Here is a 19,190-nt window from a genome sequence, read left to right as displayed (position 1 = left end):
AAATTATATTTCAACAAAATGTTTCCTAATGCTTATCTTATGTTTCTAACTACGGATATGATTTAAGAACAATCTAAGATGGTGGGTGTCATGGCTTGCTGAAATGACATGGAATGACCACATCCTTTACCCCATGGCAGAACCCTGCCCAGTGCATGAACACTTTGTGGAGATTGGAGACAGACACCACTTACATACAGTAGAAACAGTATATTGCCATAGTAGACCTAAAAACATTCTGACTTGGAAAGTCTTTGACTTGGACAATGAGTGTGATTGAGGGAAAGAGACAGCGTGGGACTGACACAGACTGTTGTTTCTTAAATCCATGGACAATAAATGTGTGTGTGGGTGGGTGTGTGAGTGTGTCTGTCTGTGTACAGTCGTGGCCAAAAGTTTTGAGAATGACAATATATACATTTTCACACAGTCTGCTGCCTCAGTTTGTATGATGGCAATTTGCATATACTCTAGAATGTTATGAAGAGTGATCAGATGAATTGCAATTAATTGCAAAGTCCCTCTTTGCCATGCAAATGAACTGAATCCCCCAAAAACATTTCCACTGCATTTCAGCCCTGCCGCAAAAGGACCAGCTAACATCATGTCAGTGATTCTCTCGTTAACACAGGTGTGAGTGTTGACGAGGATAAGGCTGGAGATCACTCTGTCATGCTGATTGAGTTCGAATAACAGACTGGAAGCTTCAAAAGGAGGGTGGTGCTTGGAATCATTGTTCTTCCTCTGTCAACCATGGTTATCTTCAAGGAAACACAGGCAAGGATATTGCTGCCAGTAAGATTGCACCTAAATCAACCATTTTATCTGATCATCAAGAACTTCAAGGAGAGCGGTTCAATTGTTTTGAAGAAGGCTTCAGGGCGCCCAAGAAAGTCCAGCAAGCGCCAGGACCGTCTCCTAAAGTTGATTCAGCTGCGGGATCGGGGCACCACCAGTATAGAGCTTGCTCAGGAATGGCAGCAGACAGAGTGCATCTGCACGCACAATGAGGCAAAGACTTTTGGAGGATGGCTGGCCTGGTGTCAAGAAGGGCAGCAAAGAAGCTACTTCTCTCCAGGAAAAACATCAGGGACAGACTGATATTCTGCAAAAGGTATAGGGATTGGACTGCTGAGGACTGGGGTAAAGTCATTTTCTCTGATGAATCCCCTTTCCGATTGTTTGGGGCATCTGGAAAAAAGCTTGTCCGGAGAAGACGAGGTGAGCGCTACCATCAGTCCTGTGTCATGCCAACAGTAAAGCATCCTGAGACCATTCATGTGTGGGGTTGCTTCTCAGCCAAGGGAGTGGGCTCACTCACAATTTTGCCTAAGAACACAGCCATGAATAAAGAATGGTACCAACACATTCTCCAAGAGCAACTGCTCCCAACCATCCAGGAAGAGTTTGGTGACGAACAATGCCTTTTCCAGCATGATGGAGCACCTTGCCATAAGACAAAAGTGATAACTAAGTGGCTCGGGGAACAAAACATTGATATTTTGGGTCCATGGCCAGGAAACTCCCCAGACCTTAATCCAATTGAGAACTTGTGGTCAATCCTCAAGAGGCGGGTGGACAAACAAAAACCCACAAACTCCAAGCATTGATTATGCAAGAATGGGCTGCCATCAGTCAGGATGTGGCCCAGAAGTTAATTAACAGCATGCCAGGGCGGATTGCAGAGATCTTGAAAAAGAAGGATCAACACTGCAAATATTGACTCTTTGCCTCAACCTCATGTAATTGTCAATAAAAGCCGTTGACACTTATGAAATGCTTGTAATTATACTTCAGTTTTCCATAGTAACATCTGACAAAAATATCTAAAGACACTGAAGCAGCAAACCTTGTGGAAATTAATATTTGTGTCATTCTCAAAACTTTTGGCCACGACTGTATACATTTGTATAAAGAGCTTTCTTCTGAATCAGAACACTGTAAATCACTGATTCCCAGGCAGCAGTTAGTCAGCTGTTAGTCAGTGGAGTCTTTAGTAATGAAGGCTTTATGTGCAGGCAGCCCTGGTAAATTAGCCACGTCACTGGAGAAGGAATCACAATATTACCACTGACCCATTGAGGAGGGGGGAATAGGGGGTACTGATAATAGAAGACGGTGGTGAAAGAGGGGATGATGAAAGGAAGGAGATAATGGAGGGAAAGAGAGAGAGCAAGATAGAGAGCTAAGGAAGGCATGCAGAGAAACAGAAAAGCAGCAGTGCGTCCGTTCACCCCGAGCCTCCTTGAGATGAATGGGGTGAATTTTAGATGAGGAGCACACAGTGAAATGGAGATGAGAGAGCGGTACCGGCTGTGTATTCTGTTGTCTGTGTGTTCTGCTGCTGGTGCTGCTGCTGTGGAACAGCCAGTGAGTGCCCTTTCATTTCTAATGTGTCTCTTCCTCCCGTAGCCATCCGAGTATCGACCAACCCGCTGCCCCCCTCCCCCTCCATCCCCTCAAACATGAGTGATGCCTGCTCGACAGAAACCAGATATTAGCATCTCAAACAGATATGTCACTGATTGCCCACTGCAACCCCGCTCCGCTACGCATCAGCTCTAATCATGGACCTGCACAGTAATATGAGACTGGGATATGGAGGGATATTCATTGTAACATCAGACTGAGATATGGAGGGATATTCATTGTAACATCAGACTGAGATATGGAGGGATATTCATTGTAACATCAGACTGAGATATGGAGGGATATTCTTTGTAACATCAGACTGAGATATGCAGGGATATTCATTGTAACATCAGACTGAGATATGGAGGGATATTCATTGTAATATGGGACTGAGATATGGAGGGATATTCATTGAAATATGAGACTGAGATATGGAGGGATATTCATTGTAATATGAGACTGAGATATGGAGTGGTATTCATTGCAAATTTTCTTATTTGTTCTATGGTTGTATCCAGGAGGGATTGCAGCAGGCCAGTGTGGCACCGTATTCTGTAGTTTGTGTTTACCCAATGCTGACTAGCGCAACGTAACTACCATCACAGATACTTACTTCCCACCTGCTTACAACTATGTACAACATAGTACTCTTCGTACTAGCAGATGGCAGCCACATTGTTTTTATTGGTGTAGTACTAGTACTGGTAGTAGTAACTAGGATACACACACACACACACACACACACACACAGAGGGACCTCGGAAAATTACAATTGTCCCAGAACAGGGCAGCACGACTGGCCCTTAAATGTACATGGAGAGCAGTGTCATTTATGGTGAGAGAGGACAATTTTGTTTTTTGATGAGCATGGCCTTATTTCCATTACAGCATATTGGATGACTGTCATTCATATTCCATTCACCCAGTTCAATGCAACATCAATAGGTTTATGATACTGCATCATACTCAAATGTTCCTTATACCCATCATGAGGTTGATACAACCTAGCCTATGAATGAAAGTTTACAACGTAGGTGCACACAGGTCGAGAGAAAAATTTGAGGTGACACATGGACGGACAGTGACACATTCAATACCGCCTTCCACACTCTTGCCTGCATCTAGCTTATCTAGGTAATCATGTGTAGTCATTTGTCCAACAGTTGCAATCAAACGTTTTTATTAGACAAATTCAGGTATTTTTATCCCCTTTTCGTTTGCTTTCGTTTAAGAAACGTTTTTCAACAGAATCGGCGGAATTAATACACCCTTGATCACGCGTAAACACAGTTCATGTCACGTTCTGACCTTAGTTCCTTTGTTATGTCTTTATTTTAGTTTGGTCAGGGCGTGAGTTGGGGTGGGCATTCTATGTTGTTTTTCTATGTTTTGTTCTGTTGTTCTATTTCTATGTGTTTGGCCTAGTATGGTTCTCAATCAGAGGCAGGTGTCAGTCGTTGTCTCTGATTGGGAGCCATATTTAGGTAGCCTGTTTTTCATTGTGTTTTGTGGGTGATTATTTTCTGTTCTGTGTTTTGTTTCACCGTACAGGAGTGTTCGTTTGTCATTTTATTGTTTTTTGTTCAGTGTTCATTATTCGTATTAAAACAATATGGACACTTACCACGCTGCGCATTGGTCCTCCTCTTCTTCCAACCACGACGAGCGTTACAGTTCACTTTCATAGCAGCCACGTTGTATTCTTTCTCGCATCTATGCACTCCCCTCCTCTCACCTTTTCCCTTTGTTTGTGGACTTCAATGCACATCATCTGTACAGTGGGGCAAAAAAGTATTTAGTCAGCCACCAATTGTGCAAGTTCTCCCACTTAAAAAGATGAGAGAGGCCTGTAATTTTCATCATAGGTACACTTCAACTATGACAGACAAAATGAGAAAAAAAAATCCAGAAAATCACATTGTAGGATTTTTTATGAATTTATTTGCAAATTATGGTGGAAAATAAGTATTTGGTCAATAACAAAAGTTTATCTCAATACTTTGTTATATACCCTTTGTTGGCAATGACAGAGGTCAAACGTTTTCTGTAAGTCTTCACAAGGTTTTCACACACTGTTGCTGGTATTTTGGCCCATTCCTCCATGCAGATCTCCTCTAGAGCAGTGATGTTTTGGGGCTGTTGCTGGGCAACACGGACTTTCAACTCCCTCCAAAGATGTTCTATGGGGTTGAGATCTGGAGACTGGCTAGGCCACTCCAGGACCTTGAAATGCTTCTTACGAAGCCACTCCTTCGTTGCCCGGGCGGTGTGTTTGGGATCATTGTCATGCTGAAAGACCCAGCCACGTTTCATCTTCAATGCCCTTGCTGATGGAAGGAGGTTTTCACTCAAAATCTCACGATACATGGCCCCATTCATTCTGTCCTTTACACGGATCAGTCATCCTGGTCCCTTTGCAGAAAAACAGCCCCAAAGCATGATGTTTCCACCCCCATGCTTCACAGTAGGTATGGTGTTCTTTGGATGCAACTCAGCATTCTTTGTCCTCCAAACACGACGAGTTGAGTTTTTACCAAATAGTTCTATTTTGGTTTCATCTGACCATATGACATTCTCCTAATCTTCTTCTGGATCATCCAAATGCTCTCTAGCAAACTTCAGACGGGCCTGGACATGTACTGGCTTAAGCAGGGGGACACGTCTGGCACTGCAAGATTTGAGTCCCTGGCAGCGTAGTGTGTTACTGATGGTAGGCTTTGTTACTTTGGTCCCAGCTCTCTGCAGGTCATTCACTAGGTCCCCCCGTGTGGTTCTGGGATTTTTGCTCACCGTTCTTGTGATCATTTTGACCCCATGGGGTGAGATCTTGCGTGGAGCCCCAGATCGAGGGAGATTATCAGTGGTCTTGTATGTCTTCCATTTCCTAATAATTGCTCCCACAGTTGATTTCTTCAAACCAAGCTGCTTACCTATTGCAGATTCAGTCTTCCCAGCCTGGTGCAGGTCTACAATTTTGTTTCTGGTGTCCTTTGACAGGTCTTTGGTCTTGGCCATAGTGGAGTTTGGAGTGTGACTGTTTGAGGTTGTGGACAGGTGTCTTTTATACTGATAACAAGTTCAAACAGGTGCCATTAATACAGGTAACGAGTGGAGGACAGAGGAGCCTCTTAAAGACGAAGTTACAGGTCTGTGAGAGCCAGAAATCTTGCTTGTTTGTAGGTGACCAAATACTTATTTTCCACCATAATTTGCAAATAAATTAATTAAAAATCCTACAATGTGATTTTCTGGAATTTTTTTTCTCATTTTGTCTGTCATAGTTGAAGTGTACCTATGATAAAAATTACAGGCCTCTCTCATCTTTTTAAGTGGGAGAACTTGCACAATTGGTGGCTGACTAAATACTTTTTTGCCCCACTGTATGTGACCAGGCGAAAAATTATTTCCAAGCCAAACCATGTCATAACCACTACACACAGCCTACATCGTTGTTCCCTTGTTAGCTAAAGTAACATTAGCATCCTAGTCAACATAGCTAATAGAACTGTGTTGGTAAACCCACTACAATCATGCAGTAACGTTACAGTGTATAGTCAGTAAGCAGTTTAACATTTACACCGGCAGGCCCCAGTGGCAAAAAAATTATAAAACCAAAAGCTAACCTTGACTTGGAAGAGTCAGCTAGCTAACATAGCATCCCTCTGTTTGAGCCAGGTCATTGTGTAGGCTAAACTAGCCATCTACATTTGCTAGCTAAGTAAGTGAAAATGAAAGTGAAAAAGAAAGACTCTCTTCTCCTTAATTTGTGAAGAAATTCATTTTTGAAAACTCTTTCTCTCTCTTTGAGTCAACAACTCACCACATTTTATGCAATGCAGTGCTAGCTCACTGTAGCTTATGCTTTCAGTACTAGATTCATTTTCTGATCCTTTGATTGGGTGGACAACATGTCAGTTCAAGCTGCAAGAGAGCTCTGATAGGTTGGAGTATGTCCTCCGGAAGTTGTCATAATTACTGTGTAAGTCTATGGCAGCGGGTGAGAACCAAGAGCCTCCAAGGTTTGTATTAAAGTATGTACCAAGAGGAGGACAGAAGCTATCTGTCCTCCGGCTACTCCATTGTGCTACCCTACAAAGGGTTGTTGGGGCTACTGTAGACCTTCATTGCAAAACAGTGTATTTTAATAAATTATTTGGTCACATGAATATATTTATTATAGTTTTATCTAAAAAGTACAACTTTTTAAATGTTTTACCATTTATTTTAATGAAATTCACTGAGGAGGATGGTCCCCCCTTCCTCCTCTAAGGATCCAACACTGACTGAGAGCTACCATTAATAATATGCATTTAAATCTCTCATGGCTGAAAGTGGAGGAGAGATTGACTTCATCACTACTTGTTTTTGTAAGAAGTGTTGACATGCTGAATGCACTGAGGTGTCTATTTTAAACTACTACGGTAGCACACAGCTCGGACACCCATGCATACCCCACAAGACATGCTACCAGAGGTCTCTTCACAATCCCCAAGTCAAGAACAGACTATGGGAGGCGCACAGTACTACACAGAGCCATGACTACTTGGAACTCTATTCCACATCAGGTAACTGGTGCAAGAAGTAGAATCAGATTTTTTTTAAACAGATACAAATACAACTTATGGAACAGCGGAGACTGTGAAGAGACACACATACACATGATAAAACACACACTCTATACACACCTACACATGTATGTAGTATTGTAGATATGTGATAGTAGAGTAGTGGCCTGAGGGAACACACTTAATGTGTTGTGGAAAGTGTTATGAAATGTAATGTCATGTAATATTTTAAATTGTATATAACTGCCTTAATGTTGCTGGACCCCAGGAAGAGTAGCTGCTGCCTTTGCAGCAGCTATTGGGGATCCTTAATAAATACAAATACACACACCACTGATCTACCATCATGGCCACCACAGGGTACATGAATCTTAGTCATCTCTTTCATGCATATTAAATCATATTTTGCATTATGCATGGATTTCTGAGTGCTGCATTCCAGCGCAGTCATACTTGTCCTGTACCGCTCTGGAGATGAGAGGATCTCAGCTATCTCTACCTACACTCTGATTCCACCCCTTCTCACAACTTAGCTTTCTTTCATGTCACAGGCTGCAGTGGCATAAGAAGTTTGAAATTACTTTTTCAATGTCGGCACATCCCATTGAAATACTTGCTAATCCACAGATGTAGGTTCAGCAATTGTGGAAAAACAAAACGAAATGTAAATGTTATTGATGTAATACATTGGATCTTGTGTGGTCTTTTGAACCTGTTTGTTAGTATGTTTGTTTGTTCCGGGCGTCAGGACCTGAGGGTCCTAAAGTCCATGCTGTTCTAGGAGTGGTGGAGCCAGATGTAGATTCTGTGGCTTCAACACTGAGTACTTCCTCAGCCAGGTAATGTGTGGGGACATGTTCACGTGTTCATGGTATTTATGTGTGTGTTTGTGTGTGTGTATGTATTACAGCCTTTGAGTACTTGTTTGAGGTTGAGCTTACAGTACCAGTCAAAAGTTTGGACACACCTACTCATTCAAGGTTTTGTGTTTATTTTGACCATTTATTTTACTATATAGTGAAGACATCAAACTATGAAATAACACATATGGAATCATGTAGTAACCAAAAAAGTGTTAAACAAACCAAACTATATTTGATGTCTTCACTATTATTCTACAATGTAGAAAATAGTAAAAATAAAGAAAAACCCTGGAATGAGTGGGTGTGTCCAAAATTTTGACTGGTACTGTATATGTATCTGCGTGTCTTGTATTTGTACTTTCTGTGTGTCTGTTTGTGTGTGTGTGTCTCAGAAGGAGAGCTCAGGCTGTGTGAGTGTCCCGGTCCTGTGTGGTCAGCGATGTGATGTAGGCTTGCCAGGGAGACGATGCAGTACCTTGTGAGGGTGTGTGAGTCTGTTCTGTTGTGGAAAGACGACATCAACCTACTACAGCTCCACCACAGAGGAAAACTCTCCCTCACTCTGATGAGGGATGATGTGCTCAACAGGTACACACACAGACACACACACACACACAAATCATGTAGTTGATATTGTGTGTGTGTGTGTGTACATTTGCGTGTTGGTATTGCTCAGACGTGTGTATTAGGTGGTATAGTATGAACGTGTATGTTTAGGATTTCAGACAGGTCCTGAGGGCTTTGTGAAGATTTAGTGTAATATGCCCTTCCCCTGTCTGTTCTTGCTCTGAAGTCCAGCATCCTCCGAGTGGTCCATCACCACAAGCAACGGACAGGAGGGGAAGGGGTGGTCACCAGGGAGATTCTTCAAGAGGCAGTGGAGCAGATCTGCGTGCCGCTGGGGGAGCTGCTAGGAGGTGAGGACCAATGGTGCCCCCGCTGGGGGTAATGGGCTGATGCAGGACACACACTAAGCCCCCGATATGACTCGGTTATAACAGTTAGGAGTGTGCAGTTAGGAGGGACCGTACTGCAGAGTAACAAATCATGACATCTAGGCAGTGAGAGAATCAGAGTGTGTGGGGGGTCAGAGGGTCAGAGTGTGTAAGTGTGTGTATGTGTGTCTGTGCATCTGTCCATGTGTGTTTCTTTCATACCCTCTGTATACTGGGTTTGTTGTGTTTATCAAATACATCATTATGACTCACTGCCTCATACATATGAACTCACTGCCTCATACATATGAACTTCCGCACTCAACAACCCGGTCGCATTCCGCTTCGCTCCACAGGTAGTATCACATTTTCATTTCATTTCATTACAGTACAACGGTTTGATTTGTTTGATCGTAGCTAGCTACATAGCTAGCTACATAGCCGTCTTTGTATCAAAGATAATTGTGTAGTCTAGAGCGATTTTCTAGGTTAGCTAGCCAGCTATTGTCGTTCTTTTAACGCAACGTAACGTAATCAACACTGCTAGCTAGCCAGCTAGCCCCCGAATAGCAGCACTGTAGAAACTATTACACTCAACGGAACGACTTGATTAGTGTAGTGTAGTGTCAACAACGCAGCCACTGCCAGCTAGCCTACAAAGTCAACAACGCAGCCACTGCCAGCTAGCCTACTTCAGCAGTACTGTATCATTTTAATCATTTTAGTCAATAAGATTCTTGGTACGTAAGCTTAACTTTCTGAACATTCGAGACGTATAGTCCACTTGTCATTCCAATCTCCTTTGCATTAGCGTAGCCTCTTCTGTAGCCTGTCAACTATGTGTCTGTCTATCCCTGTTCTCTCCTCTCTGCACAGACCATACAAACGCTCCACACCGCGTGGCCGCGGCCACCCTAATCTGGTGGTCCCAGCGCGCACGACCCACGTGGAGTTCCAGGTCTCCGGTAGCCTCTGGAACTGCCGATCTGCGGCCAACAAGGCAGAGTTCATCTCAGCCTATGCCTCCCTCCAGTCCCTCGACTTCTTGGCACTGACGGAAACATGGATCACCACAGATAACACTGCTACTCCTACTGCTCTCTCTTCGTCCGCCCACGTGTTCTCGCACACCCCGAGAGCTTCTGGTCAGCGGGGTGGTGGCACCGGGATCCTCATCTCTCCCAAGTGGTCATTCTCTCTTTCTCCCCTTACCCATCTGTCTATCGCCTCCTTTGAATTCCATGCTGTCACAGTTACCAGCCCTTTCAAGCTTAACATCCTTATCATTTATCGCCCTCCAGGTTCCCTCGGAGAGTTCATCAATGAGCTTGATGCCTTGATAAGCTCCTTTCCTGAGGACGGCTCACCTCTCACAGTTCTGGGCGACTTTAACCTCCCCACGTCTACCTTTGACTCATTCCTCTCTGCCTCCTTCTTTCCACTCCTCTCCTCTTTTGACCTCACCCTCTCACCTTCCCCCCTACTCACAAGGCAGGCAATACGCTCGACCTCATCTTTACTAGATGCTCTGTTCTAGGCCCTCTCCTATTCTCGCTATACACCAAGTCACTTGGCTCTGTCATAACCTCACATGGTCTCTCCTATCATTGCTATGCAGACGACACACAATTAATCTTCTCCTTTCCCCCTTCTGATGACCAGGTGGCGAATCGCATCTCTGCATGTCTGGCAGACATATCAGTGTGGATGACGGATCACCACCTCAAGCTGAACCTCGGCAAGACGGAGCTGCTCTTCCTCCCGGGGAAGGACTGCCCGTTCCATGATCTCGCCATCACGGTTGACAACTCCATTGTGTCCTCCTCCCAGAGCGCTAAGAACCTTGGCGTGATCCTGGACAACACCCTGTCGTTCTCAACTAACATCAAGGCGGTGGCCCGTTCCTGTAGGTTCATGCTCTACAACATCCGCAGAGTACGACCCTGCCTCACACAGGAAGCGGCGCAGGTCCTAATCCAGGCACTTGTCATCTCCCGTCTGGATTACTGCAACTCGCTGTTGGCTGGGCTCCCTGCCTGTGCCATTAAACCCTTACAACTCATCCAGAACGCCGCAGCCCGTCTGGTGTTCAACCTTCCCAAGTTCTCTCACGTCACCCCGCTCCTCCGCTCTCTCCACTGGCTTCCAGTTGAAGCTCGCATCCGCTACAAGACCATGGTGCTTGCCTACGGAGCTGTGAGGGGAACGGCACCTCAGTACCTCCAGGCTCTGATCAGGCCCTACACCCAAACAAGGGCACTGCGTTCATCCACCTCTGGCCTGCTCGCCTCCCTACCACTGAGGAAGTACAGTTCCCGCTCAGCCCAGTCAAAACTGTTCGCTGCTCTGGCCCCCCAATGGTGGAACAAACTCCCTCACGACGCCAGGACAGCGGAGTCAATCACCACCTTCCGGAGACACCTGAAACCCCACCTCTTTAAGGAATACCTAGGATAGGATAAAGTAATCCTTCTCACCCCCCCCTTAAAAGATTTAGATGCACTATTGTAAAGTGGCTGTTCCACTGGATGTCATAAGGTGAATGCACCAATTTGTAAGTCGCTCTGGATAAGAGCGTCTGCTAAATGACTTAAATGTAATGTAAATGTACATGGTGTGTGAGTGTTGACTGCATGTGTGTGTGTTCTTCCCCTGCCAATAAGTCAGTCAAACAAGCCTGCAATCTTGTTAGAGAGGTTAAGTAGCTCTGGAGGTTATCAGGAAATGACAGAAATTACAGATTTTTGTTCTCCATTGCGTATCCTGCTTATATCTATTGTTTTAGCTGTGATGTACCGGCTAGGGTGTGCGCGCATGCTTATGTGTGTATGTGTGCTGTGCTTACAGAGCACAGTACCACCCAACAGCTCCTAAGTGTAATGAATTTAACTGATGTCACTGACATCAATTTGTTAGCCTCTGTATGATATGATAGTCTTGATGCAAAGTCCCTGAGATTTTTGCAGTCAGTATATTTTCCTTCGTTTCAGTGCCACATACAAACATAATAGCATGTATAGCTAATATTACACCAATGACTGAATATCGGTTTGTTTTTTATGTAGCCGGTGTGTGTTTTCTCAGAGGCCCTGAGGCTGCAGTCAGAGGGGCTGTGGATCAAAGATGGCCGTCGCTCAGTGGACCTAGAGGAGCTGCTGAGGGTGTTGCAGGAGAGGAGCGGCTTCTCACCCTATGATGACACAACCAGTCCTCGCTGGCGAGGCCCAGCTTCAAGGTGTGTGTTTATAGCTGGCAAGGTTAAAGATGTGGTTATTTGTGTAGTGTAATGTCTGTCTGTCTGTCTAAAGGCAGTGTAACTCATGATCTGGAGAATTTACATGGAATTGGAATTAGACTAGACAGTTTAAATTGGAATTATAAAACATTTGTTTGGAATGGAATTAGAATTGAGATATTTACAACTTTTATTGAACGATATGTAGTTTGTATATACATTTTAATAATTTCATATTTGTATTTATATATTTGTGTCTACATTATAGCCAGATTTCCTGTGCCTAAACAATGACATTAAACGTACAGTATAGTTCTAATCGATATTAGCTGGCTTCCTCCAAACATGTACTCCTGGTGAATGGGGTGTGTGTTTTACAGGTATGGATATAGAGCACATGTTTCTGAAGGAGCTGAAGGAGTTCTCTGATGGGGAGCTGACCATATCGTTCACCACTATGATGTAGATCTGAAGGTAAGGTCGAAGGTCATTAGCAAAACAAAACTAGAAATGGAAATAAACTCCCATAATTTCCCCTTTTGGTTACCCTGATAGTGTTATTTTGTGTTTACATTAAATTGTGTAAAAAATATACACTACTGTTCAAAGGTTTGGGGTCACTTAGACATTTCCTTGTTTTTTTAAAGAAAAGCAACAACAAAAATTGTACATTTAAAATAACATCAAATTGAATAGAAATACAGTGTAGTCTTTAGAAAGAGTTTCATGCTGGTTTTTGGAAAAATGAGCCAGAAATTGTAGTTTTTCTAGGTGGCTCCCATTTTGGCTGTAGTGTTTCCAAGCGTGTGGAAGAGAGCGCGTTCTTTGGTATTTTTCTCTGGTAAAGACAATAACGATTCTCCGTCTTAAATTTGATCGTTTATTTACGTATTAGGGTAGCTAAGGTTTGATTATAAACGTTGTTTGACTTGTTTGGAAAAGTTTATTAGTAACGTTTGGGATTCATTTTGTATGCATTTTGATGGAGGGAAACTGGGTGGATTATTGACTGAAGCGCGCCAGCTAAACTGAGTTTTTATGGATATAAAGAAGGACATTATCGAACAAAAGGACAATTTGTGATGTATCTGGGACCTTTTGGACCTTTTGGAGTGCCAACAGAAGAAGATCACCAAAGGTAAGGCATTTATTATATCGCTATTTTTGACTGCCAGTTGAGGACTTGCGAGGCGTCTGTTTCTCAAACTAGACACTCTAATGTACTTGTCCTCTTGCTCAGTTGTGCACTGGGGCCTCCCACTCCTCTTTCTATTCTTGTTAGTGCCAGTTTGCACTGTTCTGTGAAGGGAGTAGTACACAGCGTTGTACGAGAACGTCAATTTCTTGACAATTTCTCGCATGGAATAGCCTTCATTTCTCAGAACAAGAATAGACTGACGAGTTTCAAAAAAAAGTTATTTGTTTCTGGCCATTTTGAGCCTGTAATCGAACTCACAAATGCTGATGCTCCAGATACTCAACTAGTCTAAAGAAGGCCAGTTTTATTGCTACTTTAATCAGAACAACAGTTTTCAGCTGTGCTAACATAATTGTAAAAGGGTTTTCTAATGATCACTTAGCCTTTTTAAAATGATAAACTTGGATTAGCTAACACAACGTGCCATTGGAACACAGGAGTGATGGTTGCTGATAATGGGCCTCTGTACGCCTATGTAGATATTCCATAAAAAATCTGCCGTTTCCAGCTACAATAGTCATTTACAACATTAATATATATATAATTGGTCAGTCATGGGTCGTGTTCGAAATCTGACTTGCCTACTACTTTCTGCATACTGTGAACGAATCGTACTACATACTATTTATAACGTACTGTTCAGTACAGATGTATGGAATATGCAACAAATATCAACATACTACTCATCCATACCGAGAAGGCATCATCAAATGGGCAATCGGGCTTGTTCCCCACCATTCGTTGATTTTTGTAGTGTGTCCCCTATTCTGATTATCAACTGTTGTCGAACACACATGGATGTGAAAAAACTATTCTCTTCCTCAATAGTGTGCAGTGAATTCTACTAGATGAAATGCCGAAATGAGTATGACATCCGGGCATTTAAAGTATACAACATGTTCGAAATTTCATATACTATAAAACTTTCAAACGGCCTCTTATTTAGGGCACAAGTATGGATATTCGGATACATTTAATGCGAACAATGCTCTTTTCCAACTTGACTGGCAAATTAAAGGAATCCTAAGACAAAATTGGTATAGTGCTTTAAAACAGAACTGATGACACACCAGAGAAGTCAAAACCTTCATTCGGTGTCAGGTAGCAAATTTAAAGCATTTCTTCCCCATTGACTTAGTCTTAAACTTTTTATGACAACTTTTAATGACAGACTTTTGCCTGTGTTTTTATGGGGCCCTCTGTGTTCTTTTGCATTGAGATCTTATGGAAATAGGAACCTAAATACATACACTATATATACAAACGTATGTGGACACCCTTTCAAATTAGTGGATTCGGCTATTTCAGCCACACCCATTGCAGACAGGTATATGAAATCAAGCACACAGACATGCAATCTCCGTAGAAAAGGTTTGGCAGTAGAATGGCCTTACTGAAGAGCTCAGTGACTTTCAAAGTGGTACCCTCATAGGATGCCACGTTTGCAACAAGTCAGTTCATTAAAATTTCTGCCCTGCTAGAGATGCCCCGGTCAACTGTAAATGCTGTTATTGTGAAGTGGCAATAACGGCTCAGCTGCGAAGTGGTAGGCCACATAAGCTCACAGAACTGGACCGCCGAATGCTGAAACACGTAGCGCGTAAACATTGTCTGTCCTCGGTTGCAACACTCACCACCGAGTTCCAAACTGCCTCTGGAAGCAACGTCAGCACAAGAACTGTTCGTCGAGAGCTTCATGAAATAGGTTTCCATGGCCGAGCAACCGCACACAAGCCTAAGATCACCATGCGCAATGCCAAGCGTCAGCTGGAGTGGTGTAAAGCTCGCCCCCATTGGACTCTGGAGCAGTGGAAATCACTCTTCACCATCTTGCAGTCCGATGGACTAATCTGGGTTTGGCGGATCGCAGGAGAACGCTACCTGCCCCAATGCAGAGTGCCAACTGTAAAGTTTGGTGGAGGAGGAATAAGGGTCTGGGGCTGTTTTTCATGGTTCGGGCTAGGCCCCTTAGTTCCAGTGTAGGAAAATCTTAATGCATACAATGACATTCTAGATGATTCTGTGCTTCCAACCTTGTGGCAACCATTTGGGGAAGTCCCTTTCCTGTTTCAGCATGACAATGCCCCTGTGCACAAAGCGAGGTCCATACAACAATGGTTTGTCGAGATTGGTTAATGTTCCAGCAGAAAGCCTTCCCAGAAAAGTGAAGGCTGTTATAGCAGCAAAGGGGTGACCACCTCCATATTAATGCCCATGATTTTAGAATGAGATGTTCAACGAGCAGTTGTCCACATACTTTTGGTCTTGTAATGTATGTCACAGACAGGTGCACCACCCTGGACTCTGCATTATAAACCCCTACCTGTCCACCATGGGCTCTGAATTATAAACCTCTACCTGTCCACCCTGGGCTCTGAATTATAAACCTCTACCTGTCCACCCTGGGCTCTGCATTATAAACCTCTACCTGTCCACCCTGGGCTCTGCATTATAAACCTCTACCTGTTCACCCTGGGCTCTGAATTATAAACCTCTACCTGTCCACCCTGGGCTCTGCATTATAAACCTCTACCTGTCCACCCTGGGCTCTGCATTATAAACCTCTACCTGTCCACCCTGGGCTCTGCATTATAAACCTCTACCTGTTCACCCTGGGCTCTGCATTATAAACCTCTACCTGTCCACCCTGGGCTCTGCATTATAAACCCCTACCTGTCCACCATGGGCTCTGCATTATAAACCTCTACCTGTCCACCCTGGGCTCTGCATTATAAACCCCTACCTGTCCACCATGGGCTCTGCATTATAAACCCCTACCTGTCCACCCTGGGCTCTGCATTATAAACCTCTACCTGTCCACCCTGGGCTCTGCATTATAAACCTCTACCTGTCCACCCTGGGCTCTGCATTATAAACCCCTACCTGTCCACCCTGGGCTCTGAATTATAAACCTCTACCTGTCCACCCTGGGCTCTGCATTATAAACCTCTACCTGTCCACCCTGGGCTCTGCATTATAAACCTCTACCTGTCCACCCTGGGCTCTGCATTATAAACCTCTACCTGTCCACCCTGGGCTCTGCATTATAAACCCCTACCTGTCCACCCTGGGCTCTGCATTATAAACCCCTACCTGTCCACCCTGGGCTCTGCATTATAAACCCCTACCTGTCCACCATGGGCTCTGCATTATAAACCTCTACCTGTCCACCCTGGGCTCTGCATTATAAACCCCTACCTGTCCACCATGGGCTCTGCATTATAAACCCCTACCTGTCCACCCTGGGCTCTGCATTATAAACCTCTACCTGTCCACCCTGGGCTCTGCATTATAAACCTCTACCTGTCCACCCTGGGCTCTGCATTATAAACCCCTACCTGTCCACCCTGGGCTCTGAATTATAAACCTCTACCTGTCCACCCTGGGCTCTGCATTATAAACCTCTACCTGTCCACCCTGGGCTCTGCATTATAAACCTCTACCTGTCCACCCTGGGCTCTGCATTATAAACCTCTACCTGTCCACCCTGGGCTCTGCATTATAAACCCCTACCTGTCCACCCTGGGCTCTGCATTATAAACCCCTACCTGTCCACCCTGGGCTCTGCATTATAAACCTCTACCTGTCCACCCTGGGCTCTGCATTATAAACCCCTACCTGTCCACCATGGGCTCTGCATTATAAACCCCTACCTGTCCACCCTGGGCTCTGCATTATAAACCTCTACCTGTCCACCCTGGGCTCTGCATTATAAACCTCTACCTGTCCACCCTGGGCTCTGCATTATAAACCCCTACCTGTCCACCCTGGGCTCTGAATTATAAACCTCTACCTGTCCACCCTGGGCTCTGCATTATAAACCTCTACCTGTCCACCCTGGGCTCTGCATTATAAACCTCTACCTGTCCACCCTGGGCTCTGCATTATAAACCTCTACCTGTCCACCCTGGGCTCTGCATTATAAACCCCTACCTGTCCACCCTGGGCTCTGCATTATAAACCCCTACCTGTCCACCCTGGGCTCTGCATTATAAACCTCTACCTGTCCACCCTGGGCTCTGCATTATAAACCTCTACCTGTCCACCCTGGGCTCTGCATTATAAACCTCTACCTGTCCACCCTGGGCTCTGCATTATAAACCTCTACCTGTCCACCCTGGGCTCTGCATTATAAACCTCTACCTGTCCACCCTGGGCTCTGCATTAAACCTCTACTTGGCCTGACTGAGAGCCACAAGGGAGCAAGGCTCGAGACCTACACACACACACACACACACACACACACACACACACACACACACACACACACACACACACACACACACACACTCACAGAGGGTGCTTCCAGACACCTGCGTGCTTGTGCTTTTGTATCCCTCCCTGCTCTCTCTGCTGCAACTTCTAATGTGTTTATCCAATTCATTTATTATTATTTTTTTCTTTTTCTTTTCCCAAGTCATTTTTCTCCCCTGCCGCCTGGCGTGAGATATTAGGGTATGTGTAAAATAAATGATGTCTATAGCTGTAGGGTAGCTCTGGCTCCCCCGGAACTACCTACGTCCAAGGAACATTAAACATCAGATCCTCGTTTAACGAATAAATAACTATTCATTTGAATGGCTTTGTGCGCTGGACTTCTGTGCATATTTTACCAGCCCAAGGAGAGGGCCCATTAGGGACCTAATATAGAATAAATGGCCAGGGGCGTCAGTGGACGCGCGACTCAGCAGCATCATGGTGAGTTACTAATGATCTGCAGGGGCTCCAAATGAATCCGTTATATGCAGTATGTATATATTTATATATTATTTTTTAATTGTGTTTGAGAAGAACAAAACGCTAAGCACATCATTTAGGTTTGCCTTAAATGCTTTTCAAAAACAAAATAAATTAGATTCAATTAGCCCGTAATGGAGTGTGTGTGTGCGTGTGTGCGTGTGTGCGTGCGTGTTCTCTAGTGTGTGTGTGTGTGTGTGATTTATCTTTGTGGGTGTGGTGGGTAAAGAGAGAGGAATTGGAGATTTTTACTAGTGCTGTAGAAGCGATTTGTAGCACTGATTGTCTTGTTAGCACAAGAATAAGCCCCTGAGTGTGTTGGGTGTAAGTACTTATGTGGATAGATACATCAGTCTGGACAAATATACATCAGTCTGCCTGTACTGATGCAGTATGGATAGAAGAGAGTGAGGAGGAGGGACTAGAAAGACTGATATCAATCCATAAGGAAGACCGTTACAATCCAACGTCACTGTCTGGTGGATCAACATTACGAATCAATTATTTCCATCATTCAGACATCTGTACACCTGTCACTGTTTCTGTCTGTAGAACTGTACCAGTGGATCAGTAGGCCACACTTTATCAGGATATTTCCCTATAATCTGATGCTAAACTATAAAAAACGATCAACGGCAACTCTATTGATATGCAACCAGGAAAACCTGGTTCAGTCTGCTTTCCAACAAACACTGGGGGATTAATTAACCTTTCAGCAGGACAATAACCTAAAACACAAGGCCAAATCTACACTGGAGTTGCTTACCAAGAAGACAGTGAGTGTTCCTGAGTGGCCGAGTTAGAGTTTAGACTATAATCTACTTGAAAATCTTTGGCAAGACCTGAAAATATTTGTCTAGTAATGATTTAACACAAATTTGACAGAACTTGAAGACTTTTGAAAAGAGTAATGTACAAATGTTGCACAATCCAGGTGTGGAAAGCTTTTAGAGACTTACCCAGAAAGACTCACAGCTGTAACCACTGCCAAAGGTCCTTCTACAAAGTATTGACACAAGGGTGTGTAAATTAGATATTTCTGTATTCATTTTCAGTCAATTGGCAAAAAATTCTAAAAACATGTTTTTGCTTTGTTATTATGTGGTATTGTGTGTAGATGGGGGCACATATATATATATTTTTTTAATCCATTTTGAATTCAGGCTGTAACACGTCAACATTTGGAATAGTAAGGGGTATGAATACTTTATGAAGGCATTGTATGTATAGGGTTAGTGTATAGTT

General features: G+C 43.9%; 1 long non-coding RNA gene across 1 annotated transcript; it reads left to right on the top strand.

The window, feature by feature from the left end:
* Positions 1-5,771: 5,771 nt before the first annotated feature.
* LOC139575241 (uncharacterized) lies at positions 5,772-12,484 on the top strand. The gene is made up of 4 exons (XR_011674927.1): positions 5,772-8,428; positions 8,634-8,757; positions 11,860-12,010; positions 12,391-12,484. It is a non-coding gene; the product is annotated as an uncharacterized lncRNA (long non-coding RNA).
* The last annotated feature ends 6,706 nt before the right edge of the window (positions 12,485-19,190 follow it).

Source organism: Salvelinus alpinus, chromosome 5 (assembly GCF_045679555.1).
Source record: "Salvelinus alpinus chromosome 5, SLU_Salpinus.1, whole genome shotgun sequence".
NCBI lineage: Eukaryota > Metazoa > Chordata > Actinopteri > Salmoniformes > Salmonidae > Salvelinus > Salvelinus alpinus.
This window is presented reverse-complemented; position numbering and strand designations above follow the sequence as displayed.